The sequence below is a fragment of the Podarcis filfolensis genome (genome assembly GCF_964270895.1).
Source record: "Podarcis filfolensis genome assembly, chromosome: 7".
Lineage (NCBI taxonomy): Eukaryota > Metazoa > Chordata > Lepidosauria > Squamata > Lacertidae > Podarcis > Podarcis filfolensis.
Window position 1 is genome coordinate 46,128,755 of NC_139603.1, and position 23,898 is coordinate 46,152,652.

The 23,898-nt window shown below is 43.7% G+C and overlaps 1 protein-coding gene across 20 annotated transcripts in view; it reads left to right on the forward strand.

Annotated features, from left to right (window-relative positions):
- Positions 1–2,360: 2,360 nt before the first annotated feature.
- Positions 2,361–23,898, forward strand: part of GREB1L (GREB1 like retinoic acid receptor coactivator) — a 158,040-nt gene continuing 136,502 nt past the window's right edge. For 8 of the 20 annotated variants that reach the window (XM_083622407.1, XM_083622411.1, XM_083622398.1 and 5 more), the window contains exons 1-2: positions 2,385–2,522; positions 20,184–20,265. The gene's annotated coding sequence lies outside the window, so the exon portion shown is untranslated. Of the gene's footprint in view, positions 2,523–5,609; positions 5,722–15,704; positions 15,759–20,183; positions 20,266–23,898 lie in introns of all 20 variants that reach the window. The other 12 variants (XM_083622412.1, XM_083622414.1, XM_083622402.1 and 9 more) reach the window with 5 other exon arrangements.

Below are 23,898 nucleotides of genomic sequence, written 5' to 3' on the forward strand. Positions count from 1 at the left end.
ACCTATGCAGTTGTGGAACCCAGAACTGAGCCCAGTACTCTAGATGCAGTCTCATCTGTGCAGAATAATTGTGACTTTAGAAGGAACCTGTGGGCATCTGGGAAGATTTATGTGGATACATGTGCACCCACAGGCACCACGTTGGTGACCCCTGGTGTACAGGACAGCCTTAATTGACCTAATCCCTTCCAGTTGTTGTTGGGCTACATCATCCCAAGCACCACAACCAACGATCAGGAATGAAGAGATGGTCAGGGATGATGAGAGTTGTAGTCCAACAACATCTGTAGGCTGGGGTGTGATAAAATTGCAGTGTGGTCAGCACTTCAGAGAGGGAGAAAAAGTGTCAGGATAAGATGGGTTTATACAATGAACTCTATTGTAGCTTGCAATCCAAATAATATAAAGTATACCAAGCGCATCAAGAATTTTCAAAAACCTACCAGACTGTAATTATGCGTTATTTTAGTTTACACCAGCACGGCCTCTGAACTTTGGGTGCGAGGATGCCTCTGCTTTAGGTAATGGAATGTTTTAATTTGTTCTTCTTGACTCCCCTCCCTGGCATCCTACTCTGCAACTGCCAGCAAAGTTATTGCTCTATCATGTAAGAAAAAGAGCTACTTATGTCATTCTCAGCCCCAAGGAGAGAAACAAGCCAAGGGATCATTTCTGGCTAAGCTCTTGATATCTCAATCTCCAAGGCTAGAGGCGCTCCCCTTCTGAAGGACAAGCAGGAAGGTGAGGGCGGGGGGAGGAGGAGGAGGAATGGGTATGAGGTGGGTGGTCCAACTGAACAAAAGCCCATCTTTCCCTCCTTCCTTCCTCTTCAGCTTCAAATAAGCCTTCACGGCGGCCTCTTCTGACTCTCACTGCTTTGCTTTCTTCTATACTCCGTCCCTGCCCTTTGACCCCCCAGCTCTAGGCCAAGTCTATCTGTGATCCATTCCTGAGAGGAACTCTCTGGCAACATTCTCGGTTCAATTTCTACCACTGTTGCGAAACCCTCAACAAATTTAACTAGGGAGTAATCCCTACTGAAGAAGGTAGGGCCTACTTCCAAGAAAACGTTACAGCTATATCCTCTCATTTGTCCATCATGCCAAGCTAAGGCATGCATAAGTGTGGTTTCCAGACCAGACCAAGGCCTACTTAAGCTTCAGCAAAGGTAGGCTTGCCACATGCCAGGAAAATTACAGTGGTACCTCAGGTTAAGAACTTAATTCGTTCTGGAGGTTTGTTCTTAACCTGAAACTGTTCTTAACCTGAAGCACCACTTTAGCTAATGGGGCCTCCTGCTGCCGCCGTGCCACTGGAGCACAATTTCTGTTCTCATCCCGAAGCAAAGTTCTTAACCTGAGGTAATATTTCTGGGTTAGTGGAGTCTGTAACCTGAAGCGTCTGTAACCTGAAGCGTCTGTAACCTGAGGTACCACTGTACTGACATGTTCTGGTTTTCAGGTGCAAAAATGGCGTGGGGGGAATTTTGCCGAAGTGGCAAAATGTTTCCCCCAAAAAAGATCAACAATTTTGGTGGTTTTCTAAAAAAAAAAAGCTCAGCTTTGCGGGTGTCAGGAATTTTACTTCTTGAAATATGGCAACCTAAAAAGGGGTGGTGCCGTCCCATAGAATCGCACGGGAAAGCTGCAATCCTGGGCACGTTTATTTGGGAATAAGCCCATTGAAGTCAACATTTCCTGCTGAGTAAATATGCAGAGGGGATCCCACTGCACTGCATAGCAAAGCCTCTGCCCATTTTCCTAGGTGCGGAGCAAAGCAAACAAACGCAAGGAAGGTATTTGTTCTGTCCGTTTACAACATCAAATTCAACATCACTTCACGAGTGCCTTGTGGTCAGAAAGCCTCTCCTAATCTAAGTTAGGATTGTGGTCCGTGCGGAATCCGGTGGCGATAGCGTATTCCAGAGTACAAGGTTGCGCTATTGTGCTCGTGTCCGCGCACCCCCCCCAAGCCACACGCCCGCACAGCCACCCCTCAAACGTGGCCGGAATCCGCGCGAGAACCACGACTCTTTGCCCTACTTCTTTCTCCCCCTCTCCGGGACTCTTCCTGAGGCGGAAAGGCGACGCGCCACCAAACCCCACTGAGGCGAGTGGGACGTTTCCGACCACGAGCGCCTGCAAACGCCCTTTCCTCCCCCCAGTCAGTACGAAGCAAGGAAGGCGCCTCTCCTGCCTCCCTCCCTCCCTGTCAGAGCCCCCTGGAAAGAGCTCGAAGGGCCGAATGGACGCGGAGCCCGAGAGCGCGGCTCGGACGCCCCTGGGTCTCTGCCCCTCCCGCCCGGCGAGCCAAGAGGGGCGGCCCCGGCCGTGCCAGCCCCCTGTCTCCGCCCCTCGGCTGGGCCGCTCCTCCTCCTCAGCGCCAGCGCCAGAGAGGCAGCCGGAGAGCGCCAAGCCGATCGCTTTCGGAGAGTTTCGCGGAGCAGCTGTGCGGGAGGGGGCGGGCGGCACGGGAGGCAGAGACCCCCGAGACCCTGCGCTCCTTCTCCTGCTCCTCGCACGGTAAGGAAACAGAAGCGACCTCACTTCCCGCAGGGGGGGGGGGGCTTCGCTTGCCTTTGCTTTGGTGGGATGTTGCAATAATAACAGCGACAATAATTAATAAAAAGCGGCCGGGGCGGGGAAGGGAAGCAGGGGCGGGGAAGGAGGGGGGTTCGCCGCTCGCTCGTCTCCCGGGAACGGCAGGCCGGGCCGGGCTGCACCAGGAGAGGAAGGGGCTGCGCTTGGAAGGGCTTGTTGAGGGCTGCGGGGGGGGGGGGTCGGTTCTACATTCCCAGTGAACGTCACTACTTTGGGTGCAAAACGCTCTTCCTTGGGCTGGGGTGATCGGGCTGCTTTGGGCTGAGGGACCCAGCAAAGTCCACTTTTGACCCAGTTGGAGAGAAGGGAGGTTGCAAAAGCGGGGGGCGGAGGGAGAGAGGACCCGGGCGGGAGATCGTGGCCTGCCCCGAGCCTTGGTCTCCCCCCCCCCCGAAGAAGGCTGCATGTGGGTGTCAGATTCGCCAACAGACGGTGCGCCTGGCCCGAGCCCTTCGCTTCCCCCCAAACTTGCTAGGCCAGCCCTCTGCCAACAGGAGGCTTCGCGCGGAGCGACGAGCCTCTGGCCGCGAGACACTGATCAACGCGCTCCGAGTGGGGCGAATCGATCCATCGGAGGCGAATGAATTAAACCCACGCGGGAGGAAGTGGGTTGGAAACAATAGATAGTGACTCGCGCGTGTTTCTTTGGACTTGCCTTACCTCGCGCTCCCGGATAGTCTTCTTCCGTGTCGCTGGAAAGTTTTGGGATCCCTTTCGGAGACACGCAGCTGTGGTGACAGTTGGAGGTGACAGGCGCTTCTCTCCGACGGGAGGCGGACAGGGGGAATTAAAATATAAATAAAGGGAATCGGCAGGAGGGTATTCCTCCTCCGCCCCTTTCTGCAACATTTTTGCTCTTGGCGCTCTTTGGGGTTCATGGTTCTTTGGTGGGTGAATGGGTGGGTGAATGAGGATGGCTTTTACGGTACCAGTTGGGTTGCTTTCCCCCCAGATGCAAACTACCAAGTAGAGATGTGAGGGAGAAAGAAGTATATTTAGTGTAAAACAAACAAACAAACAACAACAACACAGAACTGCATGATATCGCTGCTGGGTCCTAAATTTACGGGTGTAAATTTGAAGTAGGAGGAAGGTGGTTGCAGAAGTGCCAAAGTCTGTACAGTACTGTACTTGCCGGGAACTAGGGAATTGTTCCAGAACACTCAGGAAAACATTCCTATCCTGAATAGATACCCGGGCTCCACAAATTTTACTGGACTTAATAATACATGCAGTACCCTGTTTGTTCTCTAGTAATATAGACGGATTCTATGCAGATTTACTCCGTGGATTTCAGTGGGACAAAATTCCAAGTAGTAGGGTTCCAGTCTCTAGGACTGAATTAAGGATGGCTGGCCGAGAGCACTTATCCCGAGAATGCCTTAATCAGCGCAATACTTTGCATATTTTCTTGGAAGTAAATTCCATCCACAGGGTTTAATGGTACTTGCTTCCAGGAAAACTTGTGTGGGTCTGCTGCCTTGGTCTGGAACTCATCCCTTCATAATGCTGATAGTGTAGGATACAAACCAGAAGAGAGCTGCAGTTGAACTGATTTGCCTGCATCTTTTTGGGGTTTTTTTTTATACAGATTTACAGATGTGAAAAATGCAAAATAGAGCTGTAATCCTATGCATACTTATTCAGGAGTGAATATGCTTGAGCCCAATGGTCCTCAGTAACCATGCATCAATGCCCCTTAATAAAAACAGTCTCATGGAAAAAGTCATGGAGTTCAGATTATTTACTTTCTAGTGAATGACTTATATTTGTTTTGCCATAAAATTTATTTCTGTTGCTAATTTTAACAGCTGATATTTTTAAACATCCAATTTTTACTGCTTACTGTTTGTCAATTCATGTTTTAAATATCACAGTTGTGCTTCCTTTTTATTTGTGTTTTAATGAGTTGTGCATGGGTTATAGGATGTAGGTACCCCATTTCCAATATTATGAGTAAGGAGATATATTGTGGTGCAAGACAGATGGTCTGTTGAAGGAGTAAGGGTTAGATATTTAAGAGCTTTCCCCTTATTTGTTCTGTTTCCCTCCCAAAGAAACCCAGATTGTGTTGTCAGCAAACCTTTATGCCTGGTGCTGCTGTTCTTGAATGCCACCCAGGACCTGAGCCTGGATGAGGCTGTTGATCTTGCTGGAAATTGGAGACCTCTCTCTTTTGTCTAGGATAGTCAACACAGCACTCTCCAGATGCTGTTGGAACCCAACTGTCATCAGCCCCATCCAGCATCGCCAATGATCAGGGTTGCAGATATATATATATATATATATATATCACTCATCTGACTGGGTTGCCCCAGCTACTCTGGGAGGCTTCCAACATCTAGAGGGTACCACATTGACTACCATTGCCGTAGTCTATTTTTGATACCGTCTCACCTAGCTGGACAGAATGACAGTTTTAGGGACCCTTTTTGGTGTATCATCGATCCTGCTGCCCAACAGTATCCCTGCCACAGGTGATAAAAATGACCTTGGGGCCCTCCTGATAGATATAGGTCAGGACTTCATTGTCACCCAGACAATCATGGGGTTGTTACAAGTCATCTGGGCCCTTTCACATGTAGTAGGGCACATGCTCAGTGGTTGTGATCAGTTGTATAGTGTGTGTGTGTGTGTATGCACATTTTTTACTATTTCCTTGTCATGGTTATCTGGTAACACTGGAATGGGGAACATTGGGCCTTCCAGATGTTGTTAAACTCAGGGACATCTTGAGGGCCATAGGTCACTCCCCTCTGCAGTAATTTTTAGGCTATTGATGACCTTAATGTTTTGGGAGCTGAAGGCCTTGTTCAGATTACCTTTGGCATCTGATGGATCCAATGGTTTTCAAAGTGCCCTGGGAGATTTTCTTGCTGACATGGATTGCATTTTTGCTGATACCCTGGTCAGTCTCTGGAATCTGGAGTTAATCTGGGTAATCAACCCAGGCTTTCCTAGGTGTTCTGTCCTACTGGTTAGAACCATATCAGCTCCCTTGTTTTCCAGGGAGCTTGGGAATCAGCTGGTGGATTAACTGGGATACAGATGGAGTAGAAGCTGATAAGAAGTCTGATGAAACACTGGCTAGAACCATTTGAAGGCCTACTTGGTGGTAAAGGTAGTGTGGAAAAAGAAATACTTTTCTGTTCTCTGCTAATATTGCACCTGTGCTGCCTTAGCCTAGTGGAGCTTATCTAAATTATAATACATTTTCTCCATCTCGACCCTTGGGCAGATTATCTTCAAAAACCAATTGCAGCACCCTTGGTAGACATTTTTCAGATAAAATAATTTGCTTATGCCCTATCTCCAGTTATTCGGTTACAGGAATAAGCCTATATATCTAGCTGGTTAGTATCATATGGATACATTTACGTTATGGATGTACAAGGCATGCTTGAAGAGGTACTGGCTCTCACCTATCCCCCTAACTCTTGCCCATTATGGCTTACAAAAAGTAGCTGAGAGGAAACAGGTGGGGGGGTCTGGGAGGTACCTTTGGAGGTTGGAGCAAGTTTTTCTCGCTTCGTTGAGTGGGGTGGTCATGGAGTTATTTCTGGAGAGCCCCTCCAGCTTCACTTTTTTTGAGCAATTAAGGTCTTAGTCCAATACTTTTATCTGATACTTCCCCACCTTCTGAGGCTAGGTGGATGGTTAATGTAGAGAGGGGCCTGAATTATGGACCATTCTTCTTTTTCAACTCACTGACTTGTCAATTTTAATCTGCTACTTTACTTGTTTCTTTAGAAGTGTTTTTACTATTTTATTTTTATGCGATTTGTTTTGTTTTATTTCTATGTGGTTTTCTTGGGAGCCTTAAGGCAAGTGTAAAATTCAGAATACAAATAATGGACTGTAACATAATACTCCAATTCTAAACACATTTCTTTAGTATTAAGTTCCAATGAATTTTGTGGAATGTACTGCCAACCGAGTATGCTTAGAGAGCATAGCTTGAGGCTCTAGTCATAAACAAGGGGTTTACTTGTGTTTAAATGTGTAATCTCTAGTTAAATTGTGGTAAGACTAAATCATGTGTGAAAATATGTAGGTAGTTTATTTGGATGATCTGATGAACAACTATGCTACGTCACTGACACTGGGATCTTGCACTTGACTTTAAAAGTAGCCTAGTGAACAGTAATGCAATCTTAATGGGGTGAAGGGCAGGCAAACAGTTCATACAGTGTTTTTTTTAAAAAAACAACAACAACACCCAACCTGAAATCCTTTGTAGTTCAAGCTGCAGGTTACACAATCTAGTTCTGTCCCATTGCATAGAGGTCAGTGGGACAAAATGGTTAAGTACATGTACTTCAAATAAGTGACTTGCGTTTTACTTTTGTCATTAGTTCAATTCAGAAGCAGGAGTACATGCTATTGTTTGCCAGCCAATTTAGCAACCAGAATTTCGGATTTATGGATTGAAAGGTTGATTGATTTAGCTTATATACTCCTTCATATTTCAGCAGAAACCTCTAAGTGGTTTAACATATCCCAACGACAACAAAAAACAAATATAAAATATAATACGAATTCCACATTCATAATTCCACATACTACTACTCCCACATTTCAAGTAACACAATTAAGTAACGATAAATATCTCAAACAATGTACATAGTACATAGTAAAATAAATACGAACTGCAATCACACTCTCCTTACACTCACCATATCACTCTAGGCACACAATTCTCACTTCAATTTTTTTTTAAAAAATTAACTAACCAGTAAGCAGATGCAGAAAAACAAATCAATCAAATAAGAGCAATGCAACAACAACTCCCCATCCCAAAACCACTAATTTCCATCCAGTTCTTGGAATTAACTAGTTTATTTGAACAAAGTTCACTACATACTTTAAACATCTCTGAACTTCACTTGAAAGTAGTTCCAATAATTGCTGGGTGAATGAAAGGTTCATTTTGGTGTAAAATTATGAACAATTCATTTTTGTTTGTTCCCTCCCTCCTATCCTAGATTTCATTTAAAACAAAAAGTAAGTCAATCAGACAGATATATATATAAAAGTTAGTAAACTGTGGAATAAATGTTCTAAGGCTTATTAGGTTGATATGGAGGTGCTGCTGTTGCTAAGGTTCCTTAGCGACTTAATCACCATGGTTAAGCAACCAACAGGAAGGAACATGAGGCATTTCCTGTATTTTCCTTGCTGAAGAATTTCGCTGTCCTCCAATACTGGCACAAAGTGCAGGAACCAAATGCATGATGCCTTGTGCAATTAACAGCTGTGTGGCAAGCAAAAATTAAACAGGGTTAGCCTTTTCTGGCATGGAAATACAATTTTAGGGGAAGCATCACCTGTTAATATTCTGTCTGTCAAACATTATATGATTATGGCCCCAATTTACTTTTAGACCCTTTACTTCATCACAGCAGCTTGTAACATTCTGAATGCGCAAGACAAACTTTTTATGAACTAAAACGTTAATTTGGATAAACTTGAACTGAACTACCGTATTTTTCAGTGTATAAGACTAGGGTTTTTTTAGGTTTAAAATTGGGGATCGTCTTATACATGGGTAGTGCTGAGGGGTGTTTTCTTAATTTGGAGTCCCCCAAAATAGGGAGCATCTTATACATGGGAGTGTCTTATACATGGAAAAATACAGTAGTTCATTTTGTAGAAGGACAAACTTAATCTGGAACCAGCTCTTTTTAGACAGGATGAACTTGAACTCAAACTGCTTCCTTTTTGGAGTGAACTTTCCAAGCACTGTTTCCACCCAGTTTTTCACCAAGGAAATGCCCCTCTTTTCGCCTAGGGAGTTAAGGACCTTCCCCATAAACAGACTCTCTCCCTGCAGGGAGTCTGGCACAGCCACTAGCACACCTAATGCTTACCACCTTGCAGGGGGCGTCCCTGTCAGATAAATACAAAAACAAACTCCCTTCAAGAATAATAATACTCTAAGAACAACACAGAAGAGGGTAGTACCCTTGCTCTTATGACAACCCCAGAGTGAAAACCCAAAAAGGATTATCCCCTTTGGTGTCACCCTTTTGGATTTAACCCCTGCCCACTAGGTTTGCCCAACCACATTATGGTGCCTTGCTTTTTTATATCTATGTGCATCAAATGCATAGGCATAGCCAGAGGGTGCGGGGGGGGGCAGCTGCCCACCTAAATCAAGTAAATAAATAAAAATACTTAACTAACTAACCAACCAACCAACCAGGTCACAGATAGCTCAGTTCTGCCCCCCCAAACCAAAGTCCTGCCCCCTAACATAAATCCTGGAGCAAATGATGATCAGTTGCTTAAAATCTTGTCGACCACTGTCACACCTTCAAGAGAGTATTAATAAATGAAATATTTTTAATTTAAAAAACCCTGAACTAAAGTTTTAAAAAACAGCAACATTAGAAATCAATGTATTCTACAACAAAAGCCTTTCAAGTAAGTGTTATGGCACTTTGAACAGAGTCAAACTTATATCTGCCTCATCTGTTATCGTTTAGATGTCAGGTAAAGTCTGTGTGTTTCTATGGACTGCTGGTGGTCAATTTGCTTATAGTTTAGGCTGTTTGGTTCAATGTGTAAATTTTACCACTTTTCTCATCATGGAATCGTAGTGAAAGGGAAAAAGTACCTAGTGGAATCTTCCCCTCTATGCAGCTTCATGTATTGTCCCCAATCCATGTCATTTTGCTCAGTGTCGTATATAATGATGGGTAGGAAACCTGTGACCCTCAGAGTATTGGTGGCCACAGCTGGTGATACTTAGGTACACTGACTTAATGTTTCTGAAAGGACAACTTGGCAAGCAGTCATTAGCGGAGGAAGAGGAGTGTGGGGGGAGCACATGGCTCCCGGCAGCGTGATCCCGGTAGGGTGCCATTGCGGCTGCCCCCCACCCTCACTGGGCGCCACACCCCTGCAGATGGCATGCTCCGCCCTGCCCCTGCCTGCTCTCCGCCACTGCAAGCAGTTGGTAAATCTGGAAAACATCCAGCTACAACCAGTATGCAGACTGAGTGTGCTGCTTCCCAAGACATCTGTCATAGTAGTTCCATGAATAAATCTCAACTGAGTTTAGCTATAGAAAGTATTGTGTGAAAACTGTAACAATGCAATTGTAGGCATGTTTATTCAAGTCTAAGTCCCACTGACTTCAGTGAATAAAAGTCCTCTGGGTTACAGTAGGGACCCTACAATGAGATCCTATATATAACATTTATATAAGCAATGCTTTAAATGTCAAACCATATTTTAACTTTTAAAAACCCCAAACTAGGAGTGCCATTTCGAATCCCAGCGACAGGGTGAGCTCCCGTTGCTCGGTCCCTGCTGCTGCCAACCTAGCAGTTCGAAAGCATGTCAAAGTGCAAGTAGATAAATAGGTACCGCTCCGGCGGGAAGGTAAACGGCGTTTCCGTGCACTGCTCTGGTTCGCCAGAAGCGGCTTAGTCTTGCTGGCTGTACGCCGGCTCCCTCGGCCAATAAAGCGAGATGAGCGCCGCAACCCCAGACTCTGTCACGACTGGACTTAATGGTCAGGGGTCCCTTTACCTTTACCTAAAACCAAAGATTCTGATGGAAATAGAACATACTTCCTGTTTTCTTCCTTTTAGCCCACCTAAACAAGCCATTGCCTTAAAAAAAGACAGAAAGAGTGGGCAGAGTACTGTTGCACTCAAGCCCTGCTTTCAGACTTCCCACAGGCATCTTGCTAGCCACTGTGAAGATGCTGGACTGGATGGGTCATTGGCTTGATTCAGTAGGCTTTCCTTTTGTTCTCAAGTAGAAAGCAGAGTGCAGTCAGATGGTGTTATCATATTTGCCGAGTCCATGCTTTTGCTTATTCAGGGATCCTTCCCTTCTGAACCTTTGGAACCGCTTCTAGATGTTGGTGAAAAGAGGCAACAAACTCTGCTCCCTACATGATGTGCATACTTCAAAGCTTCTGCAAGAAGGGCCTGCCCATTCCTGGCCCACTACTCTTCTCCCTCACTGCCCTAACTAGGGCTCCCTCTCTCTCCCCTTGAGGAGCTTCTTCCATGAGGTAGAGATTAGAAGGCTGCCTGTCCTAGAGTGTGCCTTGGTGCGAAGGCAGCGTTACGTTAAGCCAGGCATCCCCAAACTCATCCCTCCAGACTCCCATGATCCCTAGCTAACAGGACCAGTGGTCAGGGATGATGGGAATTGTAGTCCCAAAACATCTGGAGGGCCGAGTTTGCCTATGCCTGCACTAAGCCCTGCACCGCAATGAATTTTCCCCCCATTTTGACTGGCTGAAATGAAGTAGGAGCAGCACAGCTCCATAATACAGCATGATTTAATTGAATGTCTCTACTTTTTGCCTGGTTACCAGGCACTGTAGTGCCTGATTAATTGGGGCCATTAAAAACAAACAAACCATATGGTGAAGATTAAAAAGAAAGAAGGGGGTCATAGCTTCATCTTAAAGCACTTGCCTTTAAAGGTACCAGATTCAATTCCCAGTCTCTCCTGGTAGAGGAGAGAAAGATCCTTGTTTAAAACCCTGGAGCTGCACTCAGCCAATGTAGACAATCCTGAGCTACGTGGACAAATGATCTGACTTGGTATAAATCAGTTGCCTAGGTAATACCAACCAAATGTTGTTGGCCCCAGTCAAAATGCATACTAAAAACGTCCACACAGTTGTTGTTTTTAACTTGGGTAGCTGTTGTCTCTCTCCATCACAACAAGCATCAGGGATGAACATTGCTGGAGACCTGCCAAGACCTGTGTCTCAACAGAGAACCCCTTGACCCTCAATTGCTCTCAAAAGCCTGTTTATCTGTGCTCTGTAAGTGAGGGAGCCATGACAGCAGCAGCAGGAGGAGGAGGAGGAGGAGAAGGAGAAGGAGCTTCTGCTTACATTATCCTCTTCCTTTGGACTGCTCTGCATATTGGACCCAGAAGAAGAGTCCAAGAGAATAGGCAATGGAGATAGAGGCAAGGTGGGTCCATTCAAGGTGGCGGGAACTGATGGGTCTTGCCTGGGGATACCCCCCACAAGCTGGAATTGGCACTCCTCCCCTTGTTACATGCTATAGTTATCTCCTAAAGCCCTTTAGCTTAAGTAGAGATGAGATCTTGCTTTCTCCAATTCTCCATTTTTTTCCTGTTGTCATTCCCACTAAGTTCCCTAGTTAATGTTTTTAGGACTGTGCCCTTGACTGTCTGTTTACAGCTTTATGAGATACTTGTACCAACTGCTGGGGCTGCATGAGAAATATGGCGTGTAACTTTTCCCCACTGGAGACGATGTACTAGCTAGATTGCAAAATGATGCTATCAATCAGTCTCTCGAGTGTTGACTGCTGATGGAAGTGGAGCCAAAACAGGAAAACTGGGAAATAAGAAGGGTGATATCAGTATGTCCAGGGGAACTACAGGGTTTGCAGAAGCACAAAGATGGTTTTAGGAACCCCCAAAACCTAAGAGGAGAACTGCAACTAAAAGGGAAAAGCCCATTGAGTACTGAGCAGACTTAATGGCCACAGGTGGTTCAGTGTTGTAACAGTGGAAAAGAGAAAAGAAAGAATAAAAATATAAAATGAAGGGAGGGGGCATGGAATGGTCTCCTGGAAGAGGCCATGGCCAGCTGGAACCCCAATAAGGACTACTCCTGCTAGGGGACAAGTAGACATTGCAACATTTGGTTGCAGGTCTCACATAGGTATAATTTTAAAGCACAGTAGCGAAAGAAGGCATCTTTCCAACTCTGGAATGGGTTTGCTTCAGTGCCATGAAGATTGCATGCTACTCCAGTTGTGGAGCGAACTGTGTACTTACCTGGTGATAATTCGTTGAGTCTTTCTTTGATATGCATTGTACATCCATTTGATCTTTTTTTTTAAAAAAAATCACCCCAGATTCTTTCACATTAAGTGATCAGTCCACTGCTGTGAAATAATTCCCTCCCACCACCCCCGCCTGAGACTGATAGTGGAGAAAGCTGTTACAAAAGTCATTTTGATGGCTGGTTATTCTAGCTGCATACACTTTGAATAGAACGTTTTGTGTCTTGGAACAGAATCCAGCTGTCTGTCTACTTGGCACAGCTTGTGACCAGGAACACATTCTACCAGTTCTTTGAAAACCAGAACATTGGTTTCTGAGTGCAATTCAGGAATTTTGTTTCAGTTTCCCCTCCCCACCCTACCCGAAAGTTCTCTGTGATTGATCGTGACTCTTTAACAGTTCCCCACCCCCCACCCCCAATGTTAAGGACAACCGAGAGAGCTGATTGAAATAGCATTATCTGGCTTGGGCTTTGTTTTGCGTTTGAGTCTGGAATCTGTTTAATCTATGCGACATAGCAACAAAAGGCAGGCTTTGCTGAAATTTAGTACAATACCTTGCATTTAATACATAATCTACATAGAGCAATTGGGATCTAAGAAATTTTAAATAAAGGTTATCACTAGGGTCTCTTCCCTTCTGGAGGTGGAATCACCTGGAAAAAACACCTCTAATACAGACCTTAATGTATTCTTACCCACTCTTACTCTTCTTCCTGGTGAACTTTTGCAAGCTAAAAGACAAGAGCAGCCTGCCTGTAAATGTTTCCTTGTTTATTTAATTTGTCACCTCACCCCATCCTGAAGAGATCCAAATTCACAGATGGCTCCTGTCTCCCTTACAAACACTGTCTTGCACACTAGCTGATAAGTCTGTGTTCATAACCTCAGTGTGAGTCGCAACTAGCTGTAGTGTTGCTATTGCCACTGATGCCAAATGGGGATAAGGGGAGGGGGCCGACTCTGGGAATAAAGGTAAGGGGTGAAAGGATAAAGCAACTTGCGAGCCAGCTGTTCTCCTGGAATGTCTAGCGAATGCTATTTACAACTTGCCTCAGGGTGATGATGGGCTACACAAAGAACTTAATTTCTGAGTTTGGAATAAATATTTCATTTACGTAAAAGGATAGGCACTCAATCTTCACAGGGGGTTAAGGAGACCCTTGAGGATGTGGAAGAGTTACTGGGGAGGAGGTCATGCATTGCTGGGATTCTGGTACCTCTGGTGGTTTGGGGTTTGGAGGGGTCAAAGACCTGCTATTATTTCTGTAGCAGAGTCCTGTCTCCAGCATTCTAGAGCTGCCTAATTAGCATGAAAGGGGAGCTTTTTAGCCACAGTATGCTCCAAAGATTGTAAGAAAAATGAAAACACAAGGCACTTGAGTTTCAAGAGAATAGCATGAAGGCAACAGTGTACCTAGGGGTTGGCTAGGTTGGCCCCTGCCAAGGGTGCAAGCCCAGGGGGGTGCAAAAATCTCACCTCTCCACTCTGGCTCAGAGTTGCTTTGAACCTGCCCACTCACCCAGGCAGAAGGATCAATGGAGGAGGAGGAGGAGGACAAGGGGAAGGAGAGGCGGAGCAGAGCAGACGTGACCCTGATGGCTGCAGAGGAAAGGTGCCATAGCACAAACTTTTGGAATTTCTGGTCCATGGTCTCTCCAAGCTTTGGAGGAGCCAATGCAGCTCCTTGCCAAGGGTGCAAGGGACCCTAGGCATGCGTCTGCATGTGGGTTCTGTTATGTACAATGGAACTTCATGGAAAACACAACTTAAGTCACTCTGAAATATGTTATTGGAGCACTCCAAGGAATTTGCCCTTGTATGTGCACAGAAAATAGTGGATATTGCTGAAAGGCAACATTGATCAGAGTGATGCATCCCTAAGTGTTATTGTATAATTATCAGATGATTGTATAATCTTAGAATGGGTGTGACAGTCATGAAGGGCCCCTGAACTTTGCATTTGCCTCTACACTACTGTCTGCAACACTCCTGTTGGGATGGAAACGCCCACCCACAGCTCCACTTTATCAGAAGATGTAAGAAGCAGCTGTCCTCCTGATTCATGTGTAGTGAAGTGGTCCTGTTACCCAGTCTTCTGCTCAGGGAGTAGCATATAACAAATGCAATCTATATAAAAGAAAATGTAAACTTAAAACCAGGCAATCTAAAAGCAGCATTGTAGATAAAAATAGCAGCAGAAATTTTTATTTTATTTATTATGTGCACCTTCACCTGATGGTCCCAGGGCAGAGAATACATAAATGTAAACCCAAAAATTCACAATATAAAACTAAACACAATGCATGCACATCATTAGTCAGTATTTGCCACACCCGCCAAACACCTTTTGGTACTAATGGCACCTTGTGATGAGGAACAAATGTGGCTTTAATGCTGTGGACCTAGGAGCTGTTTTGTGACGCTATTATTGTGTAAGTTTGGTCACTGAAACTCCCCTTTCTGTCTTTCTTTCTGTTGGTACCTGCTGGCAGGGAGCTAGTAGAAAACAAGATACCTACCACTACCTATATATGAAGGTCCCCACTGCATATATCGTCAGTAGGCATGCAAGAAAGGATTGGAAAGGAAAAGAAGAAGAATTATTTTAAGGGATCTCATACTCCCCCCCCCATTTGCCCGAATATAAGCCGCACCTTTAAAATTCAAGGGGGGGGGGAGAAAAAAAAGACAATACCTGAATATGAACCATTCCATTAAAATTCCACAGGCACTCACACCCATTCCGTTTTACCATGTTTCTGTTTCAGCAGCGATATAATAAAAGCCAGTTTTTGTAAGGTTGTGAATTTAAGCCACACTTTAACTTTTCACGATTGGAATTTGGAAAAAAAGTGAGGCTTATATTTGGGCCAACACGGTAAGTTTCTCCCTTATTTCCTGGTTCTGAGACATAACAGCTGCTTTGGCACTCAGCTTTTTATTGTTGGGCGCAGTCACATCAACCTTTTGATGGGTTCAGGATTGGGCATAGCTGTGATGTTGCCCTTTTGTGCCCTGTATTCTGCCATCAGACTGAGATCTGGTATCCATTATATTCCTTGCAAAGAGAAAGGTGCACGTTGTACTCCTCACACAAAGAAAAGCTGCAATCTCTAAAATGTAGAAGGCTTTGATAAAGAGGATGGGCCCTCCACCACAACCGGTCACCACCAAGATCATCCAGCAATTTCATGGAAATTTTCTTGATTATTGGCGGTAATCTAAGTGCTTGCTTAGATTACAGCCATGAGAGGTAATGCCTGGGACCAATTTAAAGTGTTCTCTCTCTCTTTCCAATAGAGACCTTTTTTAAACAACAGCTGTGTGATTAAAAAAAAATAATGACGGACGTAGGTACCGTAATTTTGTATTTATCTTTTTGTAAATTGCTTTGAGGTTTTTTTTTTTGTTTTTTTTTTTACAATCAAGCGGTATATAAATACATGTCAGTAAAGGGCTTAATAACTTGAACTAGCCCAAAGTTAGGAAATAACTTTGACTCACTTTTATGGATAAATCCGCACCTATTGAATATCTGCCTGTTCCACATGTGTTAAAATCACAGTGGCTCCACCAGGGAAGAAGCAGCAACCCCAGGGTGCATAGTAAGTAATAGCTGTTGCAACAGCTCAGTGTTAGGACCTGTGTTTAGTGCCAGGTTGAGCTCTGCCTTATTAGTTATCTTGGATAGCTCAGTTGGTTAGAGTGTGATATAAGGTGAGTTACTGTTATTTGCACCAGTATTGTGCTTGCTAAAGAAAATGAATATCTAATCTCATCTTAATTCATGCAAAAAACCCCAAAACCATAGATAACCATATCAAGTGACAGAAGTAACCCACAATACGGCAATATATTGGGACCGACCGAAATGTTACAAAAACCTGAAAGCTATTTTGTTATGCTTTGGTTAGTCCCAGTGATGATGTTTCCCTGTTTTGCATTTATTCAGACTGGGCTACCCCTAAATTTTGTGCAGCAGTACTGTACGTTCTGTATATTCTAGAGATCTAGGGTTTGCCAACTTTGTTGCTGGGCCTCTTCCTTTAACAGAAGCTAGGGTTGGGGGAGAAATCGAATACAATTCACATTTAAAGGTGAACCTACCTAATTTGCACTTTCTGAAACAAATACACAGTCTGGAACACAGGCATCCTTCTAAATTTGCACTTCTCTGAATTTTGCAATGCAGTTCTCCAGCCAAGTAAAGAGTACAAAAATCCATATCCCTCAACATGGTGTCCTTCATGTGTTTTGTACTCCCATCAGCTCCAGCCAGCTTGGAAAACTGGGAGCTGAAGTCCATAACTTGAGGACACTAGATTGGGGGAAGATGGCCTAGAGGACCTGGATGATAATTCCAGGTGTGGCTTGCAATAGAGAGAGAAAATGCAATACAGTATGTACGTTTCATCAGCACTCATCTATTTTATGTTTTCCCTATTCTCTAGTACAGTGGTTCATTGGGTAACATACACTTCAGGTTACAGACTCTGCTAACCCAGGAACAGTACCTCGGGTTAAGAACTTTGCTTCAGGATGAGAACAGAAATCACGTGGTGGCATGGCAGCAGCGGGAGGCCCCATTAGCTAAAGTGGTGCTTCAGGTTAAGAACAGTTTCAGGTTAAGAACAGACCTCCGGAATGAATTAAATACGCAACCAGAGGTACCACTGTACTGAAAATATTCTAGTGTTTGACAATAGTAGTGACCTCTTTTTATTAATGAAACAAAGCCTCTTTTTATTATCTGCATATGTTTCTTGAGGAGGAGTCATCGGCTGCATAGTTGGGGCATGTTCTGCTTACCGCAGTCTCCACACAGATCTGCAGTTGCCTTTAAACCAGGATAGTTGCCAAATTGCTACGGCAGTGAAGGGATTTCCAGATGCTCCATACTCTCTCCTTCCACGGTTCTTGGTTCTGTGCGTGGTTAATTCTTATCTGCTTACTGTGAACTGCATCCAAAACATGAATATATGTTCAGTTTTACAAGCTGATTCTGAAGGTTCTTGTGTGGAGGCCAGCCCTTTTGATGTCAGCCGCACTTATCTCCAAGTAAGCATCCTTAAGACTGCAGCCTTAGCTGACTGTCTTGCTCCCTATCCTCAGTTCTGAGACTGACCTTCACCATTTCCAAGCGCAAATTGTGAGTTCTGAGTAACTCTGTATAATGTCAGGAAAGAGAACAGCTGCTTATCAGGAGAATTGGATTACATGTGCGACATTGGAAATAGGTGAGTGGGAGGTTGCCTTCAGCCATTAATGACATAAAAAAGAGCATATGGAGGGAAAATTAGTGTAGTTTGCTGATGAGATTTGGGGAAATATATATAAAAGACTTCTAATTCCCCATCCAGGTTGTAACTGTTACAATACAAATGGTAATGGTGAGTAAATTACTGCTGTGGCAATTAAATGACGACATCTAAGGACACATTGGATGGGATCCAAAGAGTCTTTATAACTGCAAGAATGCTTATTTTGTTTATTTAGCATTTCTGTACCATTTATCTGCAGTTTTCAAAGGAAAATCCAAGTGCTGCTCAAAATATGAAAGCTGCAACAATAATTGGTAAAAAAACCCCACTTTCAACAAGCAATAAAACTTCACAAGTAAACTGAAAAACATTGTTTTTTAAGAGCAGGTGTTGATATTGAAAAGCACAGGAGATAAGGTCAAACCCTTGCTGTGCCACACAAGACAAAGACTAGTGGGGTGGAGCTGCCATCCTAAAGTGCTCTCTTTTGGTAGCAGTCCAGCAATTGGGAACAGATGGACTGCCAGACAGTGCCATATACTCCTGAAGAATTTGATGATCAATTTCATCAAAAGCCACTGAAAGGTCCAGAAGAGTGAACAGTTTATTTCCCTCTGCTTCTGTCTCTTCTCTTCTCTTCTCTTCTCTTCTCTTCTCTTCTCTTCTCTTCTCTTCTCTTCTCTCTCTCTCTCTCTCACACACACACACACCAGTTTGTGCATAGGGACAAAACAATGTGGCTTCTCACTTTAGCTCAGTTCTAAACCCTGACTGGACTGAGTGTAGAAAATCCATCCAATATGAGGATTACTTGTACTGTCTGCTTCATCATTTTCTTCAAGAGAGAGGCAAACTTGACCCTAGTTTATAGTTTTCAGCAGCAGGCAGATTGCTGCAGACAAACCTGTCTCAACAGGTTGCTTTCCGTTGTTGAAATCAGTGGTTTTCAACCCTTTTTCGTTGAGGGAACCCATTTAACAGGAAAAGTAACTTGGTAAAAGAAATTGGAGGTGGCATGAATTCTCAAGACACAGAGACAAAAAAGAATACGTAATGATACATTTAATGAGAACAGCAGAACATTTTCTTTCTGTGGTTTAGGAGCAAAGTAGAAGAAACGTATAGAGTAAGTTTTGCATCATGAAGCTGTTAGGCACCAGCTCTTTTCCAAATGAAATAAGAAGATACACTGGTGATTTGGGTCATTAACTTGGAAATCCATGTAGGATGCCATATTTTGGATTTCCCAAAGACTGGCTACATGGTACATAGGAAACCTTGAGTTGGCGAGGCTCATCTGACTGCAGCAGGAAACCAAGCCTTTAATGTTGTCGGCCTGGTCCTGGGGAATGTTGTGCCAGTAGAGATTCAGCAGTCGCTTCCTGTTTTGGCCTTTAAATGTCTGCAGAAAACATTTGTATGCCACCTAGCTTCCGCACTCAATTAAGGAATTACTGTAATGCCAGCTGATCTCAGATTTTAAATTTTACATGCTTTCTATTGTATATGTGTATGGTTGTTGCAAACTGTTTATATATATTTTTAATTAAAAGCAGTATGCAAATATTTTAAATGAATGAATGAATGAATAGACAGTTCCCTCCCTCATAGGCCAGAACATGGGTTAGACAAGCTTGAATAATGAGATTGTTGTGCCTTTTAGCAACAAGAAAGGAGGAAGGGAGTTGTACCAAAAAAAATATTCCTTGTGAGTGAGTGTTTTAAGGAAATAATATTTCTTAGGTTCAGAAGTCTGTATCAGTTTGAGTGCAGTTTCTTTCCTTAATATGTATGCAATCAGGGCCATATCACAATTACAATACACATTTATAATTGTGGTTTGTGCTTATGGTTTTAACTCTTATTTGGGATCAGTTCAAAGTGCTGGAGAACCTGTGTTGAGAAAGCATGTGGTTCAGGGAAACCATTACACAATTAAAAAGGAAGTAAGTCAGGTGGGTCTATAAATTAAATGCAGTAGTTCTAGATGGATTTAATGAAAAAATTAGAATGGATGATTGTTATGTAGGAAACTGAAGATGTATGCTTATTAAGAATAATGTTAGTAAATGTCTTGCCATTGTTGGTTTTATGCTGTATTAATACATATGTTCACAGAATACAAGTTAATGTAAGTTTTTTCAGAAGCCATGGAATGGCTAAGCAATGGAATTGTACACCTGATTACAATTGTGAAATCAGGTATGCATGTTGTGTTAGGTATAATAACCTCAGCAGAACCTTTGCACGATCTTACAGGACCTATCAAATTCCATGTTTCTACATTGCTGAGTGTGTTGTGAATATGTGTGTATACAAAAAATGATTCTTTTGAATATGATTTTAATATACTTTTCTTAACTGGTGATTCTGTAAATTATTGCAAGCTGAAGACACTGGCTATCTTGAGATAAATGGTGAGCACATTATTATTTTAAGTTTTAAGTATTGTGAAGATAAATGGTCAATTTGTTCATTATATTTTTTAATACAACTGTTTATTTATTTTTGTATATAGAACTTACGCATAAGGAACTGCTGTACAGGAATACATGCCACTGAGAGAAACAGACCAAGCTGAAACACATCTGGCATTCCAGGTATTCAACAAACATCATTGAAGAATATTGAGAAAATTAACAAGCTATGCTGAGTTTTTCCGTCTTAGTCCTGTCATTATATGTTTTTTGCACATGCTGTGATTACATTATTATTATATTTTTACAGTTCATCTTTTTAGCAATCTGAAATTTCTGTTTCCTATAGATTTTGTTTAAAAGTTGTACATCCTTAGTTGTTTTTTAATTGTATCCTTTTTATTTTTTTCATCATACGGTTCAACTTCTTTGAATTGTTTGTATTCCATAAACACTCGTAGGCATTATAGCCACCAGGTTTAGTCTATAAATTGGTTGACACAATAGCATATATACAGTTCATGGTTTGTTTGCTTTGCCTTTTGTTTCTGTTTCTCACCTTAAAAAAGGGGGGCTGGCCACATAACCCGGAAAAACTGTCTGCGGACAAACATTGACTCCCTCGGCCAGTAAAGCGAGATGAGTGCCACAACCCCAGAGTCGTTCGTGACTGGACTTAACTGTCAGGGCTCCTTTACCTTTAAGAAGCCCTAAATGAGTTGAGACCAGGCAGTTTAAAACACTGTCTCTTGTTATATGAACTCGCCCAAATGCTTCAATTGGCAGCAAAGACCCTCCCACCCCCAGCTGGGGCACAGTGAGTGGGCATACAAGAGGACCTTTTCAGTGCTGATACCATGGCTTTGGAAATCCCTGGAGAGGCAACTAATCTCCTTTTTGCCTTTCAATGGGAAGTGAAGATGCTGCTGTCCATGTGGGTATTGGTTCATTGTTTGTTTCTAAATGTAGAGCCTTCTTAGGAATTAGTTTAAATTTAATGACTTCTATGCTCTCTTTGTTGATTGGAGTGATAATTGCTCCTGCTTTGTTTTTAGCTGTGTTTTATTTATTTTTTTATATTGCTTTGTTGGGTGTCTTTTATGATTGCCCGGTGCTTTGAAGGTCCCATTTTTGAGATGTGAAAGAAGTTGCATTATATGATGATATAAAAGCCTTGTCAAACTGATTTTTTCATAATGACTTTATTATATAGTGGTTTTGAATGTATGACAGCTTCTCCCTGCCCCCTTCCCCCCTCCAGCTGTATCTGGTGCTGCTGCAATGTGTGGGAGGCAATGTGAACCAGTGGTTAGATTACATATTCCCTGTAATATTTCTGTGGAGTCAAGATTATAGCTCGTTTTAAACGTAATTCTTCACTGAAATTTCCTCTGCCACTTGCTGAATTGCAATTTGCACAGCTGCTGCAGATCAAAGTTGGCGGAGGAGTATGTGCTTGGAGTTGTTTTGGGAAATCACCCGTTTAAGTTGACATGAGGCTTGGAAACTATTCAAATGTGGTGAGAAGGCATCTCATGCTGCTCGCAGCATCATCAAACACAGGAAGTCAGGAAGTGGGCTGGAGTAACATATAGAAAGAAAAGGAAAATAGTCTTATTGTGAAAGTTCCCTTCTGTACAGTTACTGGGAGAGCCAACAGGAAAGAGTCTGTTTCTACTACAGTGGTACCTTAGTTTAAGAACAGCTTAGTTTATGAACAACTTGGATTAAGAACGCTGCAAACCCGGAAGTAGGTGTTTTGGTTTGTGAACTTTGCCTTGGAAGCAGAACATGTTTCGCTTCCTGTTGAGTCTGTTCCATTTGTAAATTGAGTCCCCCGCTGCTATGGGAAAGCATGCCTTGGTTTAAGAACGCTTTGGTTTAAGAACGGACTTCCGGAACGGATTAAGTTCGTAAACCAAGGTACCACTGTACTACTCAGAACACAGAATGAAACAACCTCTCTTTTAGTGCAGAATTACCTCCCACTCTCGGACATAGTTGTAGCTGGTTAACTAAGGAAGGGGACCAACCCCTCCCAAATGAACAACAGTTTAGATCAAAACAGATAAAATATGAATACGGGAATCCACAAGTTTACCGTGGCTAGCCCATCCTTAGTGGGGTACTGTGATAATGCCTCTTACACATCACAAAGAAACACATGGATACTCCTGTGTGGGTCTACAGCAGCCTCCCCCAACCTGGTGCCCTCCTGATGTTTTGGACTACAGTGCTGGCTGTGACTGATGGGAGATGTACTCCAAAACACCAGAGGGCACCAGACTCGGGGAGGCTGATCTGCAGGTTGCCTTACCAACTGCATAAGACAGTCAATGCTTGTGAAGCAAAGCTCACTTATTACTTTTATGCAGCCTGAACCTAGGCATATGCAGCAGCATAGCTAGCTGTCTGGGTGCCTGGGGCGATGCGTGCAACCTGTGCCTGGGGGCAGAGCAAGCTGCCCATGGGGTGGGGTGACCTGGGCAGGGTGCAATCCAGAGACTCCCCCTCAGCTGTAGGGCGGCTGAGGGGGAGGCAATGGGCAGACGCAAGCCCCACGCTGCCGTTTCGGGCAGAGCATTCAGTCACCCGAGCCACCATGCCAATCCCAGAAGAGATGTGTGGCTCGGGCAAGCTGCAGGCCCTGTGGTAAGTGCTGCCCCCTGCAATGTGGCACCCAGTGCGCCCCGTCCCCCCCCCAAACTATGCCTTTGGTCATGTGTACTCAGGAGCAAGCCTCACTGGGCTTGGAGGAATTTAGTTCCAAATATGGAATGTATAGGAACCCAGTCATAGTGTTTGAACACATTGTTACTTAGGCTATGTTGTCATATTTGAGGCTTTTTCTGCATGCTGTTCTTATCTGGGATTTGGCTGTTTAGAAATAACCGTGGGTTTATTTAGATAGTTTATTTAAGAAGTAGAGTGGTTTGCTTTGCATAAAATGCTTTATTATTTGACAATAAACTGTTAGGAGTTGCTTGCTTAGCGTCTTCATTTCACTGGCACTTGCCAAAGTACGTTGCTGCAGCTGCTGTGTGCAAAAGTGGGTGTGTAACGATGTGGAAAAATCAGATTGCAAAGCAGTGCTCATTGACTGCAGACAACTGATGAGAAGAGTGGTCTCTCTTAATAGTTATCTAATACCCTCAGTGAGAACTTTATTGTTTGATCAGACCAAGGTCCATCTAGTTCTGTATTGTGTGTTTCTACCATGGGCCAGTCAGACCTGCAGGAAACTCACAGCCGGGACAGGAGGATGATAGCTATGCTCTGTTGTTTCTCCCCAGGAGCTGGCATGCAGAGTTATGCTACTCTATACCTGGAGGTTTCATTTAGCTTTCATGGTGGGGGATGAACCTTGGGTAGAGTACAGTAGTGAACAATGTGTACATGTAGTATTTGCCACTTCATCTCTGTGAGTCTACATGTATGGGTGCGTGCATGCGCGCACCCACGCAATGAGAGACGGAGGGTTTGACCCATTTCTGGAACCCTAGAATATATGCACCAGAAACAGTGACTTGTTGCCACACCCAGTACAGCGAAAGTACCCTTACCACCTGTGCATGACTTGTCCTGCCCTTTGTCTGCTTGGAACTATACAAACTTCAATTAGTAAAGGCACAGAAGGGCTCGATGGTCAAGCTGTGGATTTCTTCCATCATTTATTAGAAGAAGAGTTTGGATTTGATATCCCGCTTTATCACTACCCAAAGGAGTCTCAAAGCGGCTAACATTCTCCTTTCCCTTCCTCCCCCACAACAAGCACTCTGTGAGGTGAGTGGGGCTGAGAGACTTCAAAGAAGTGTG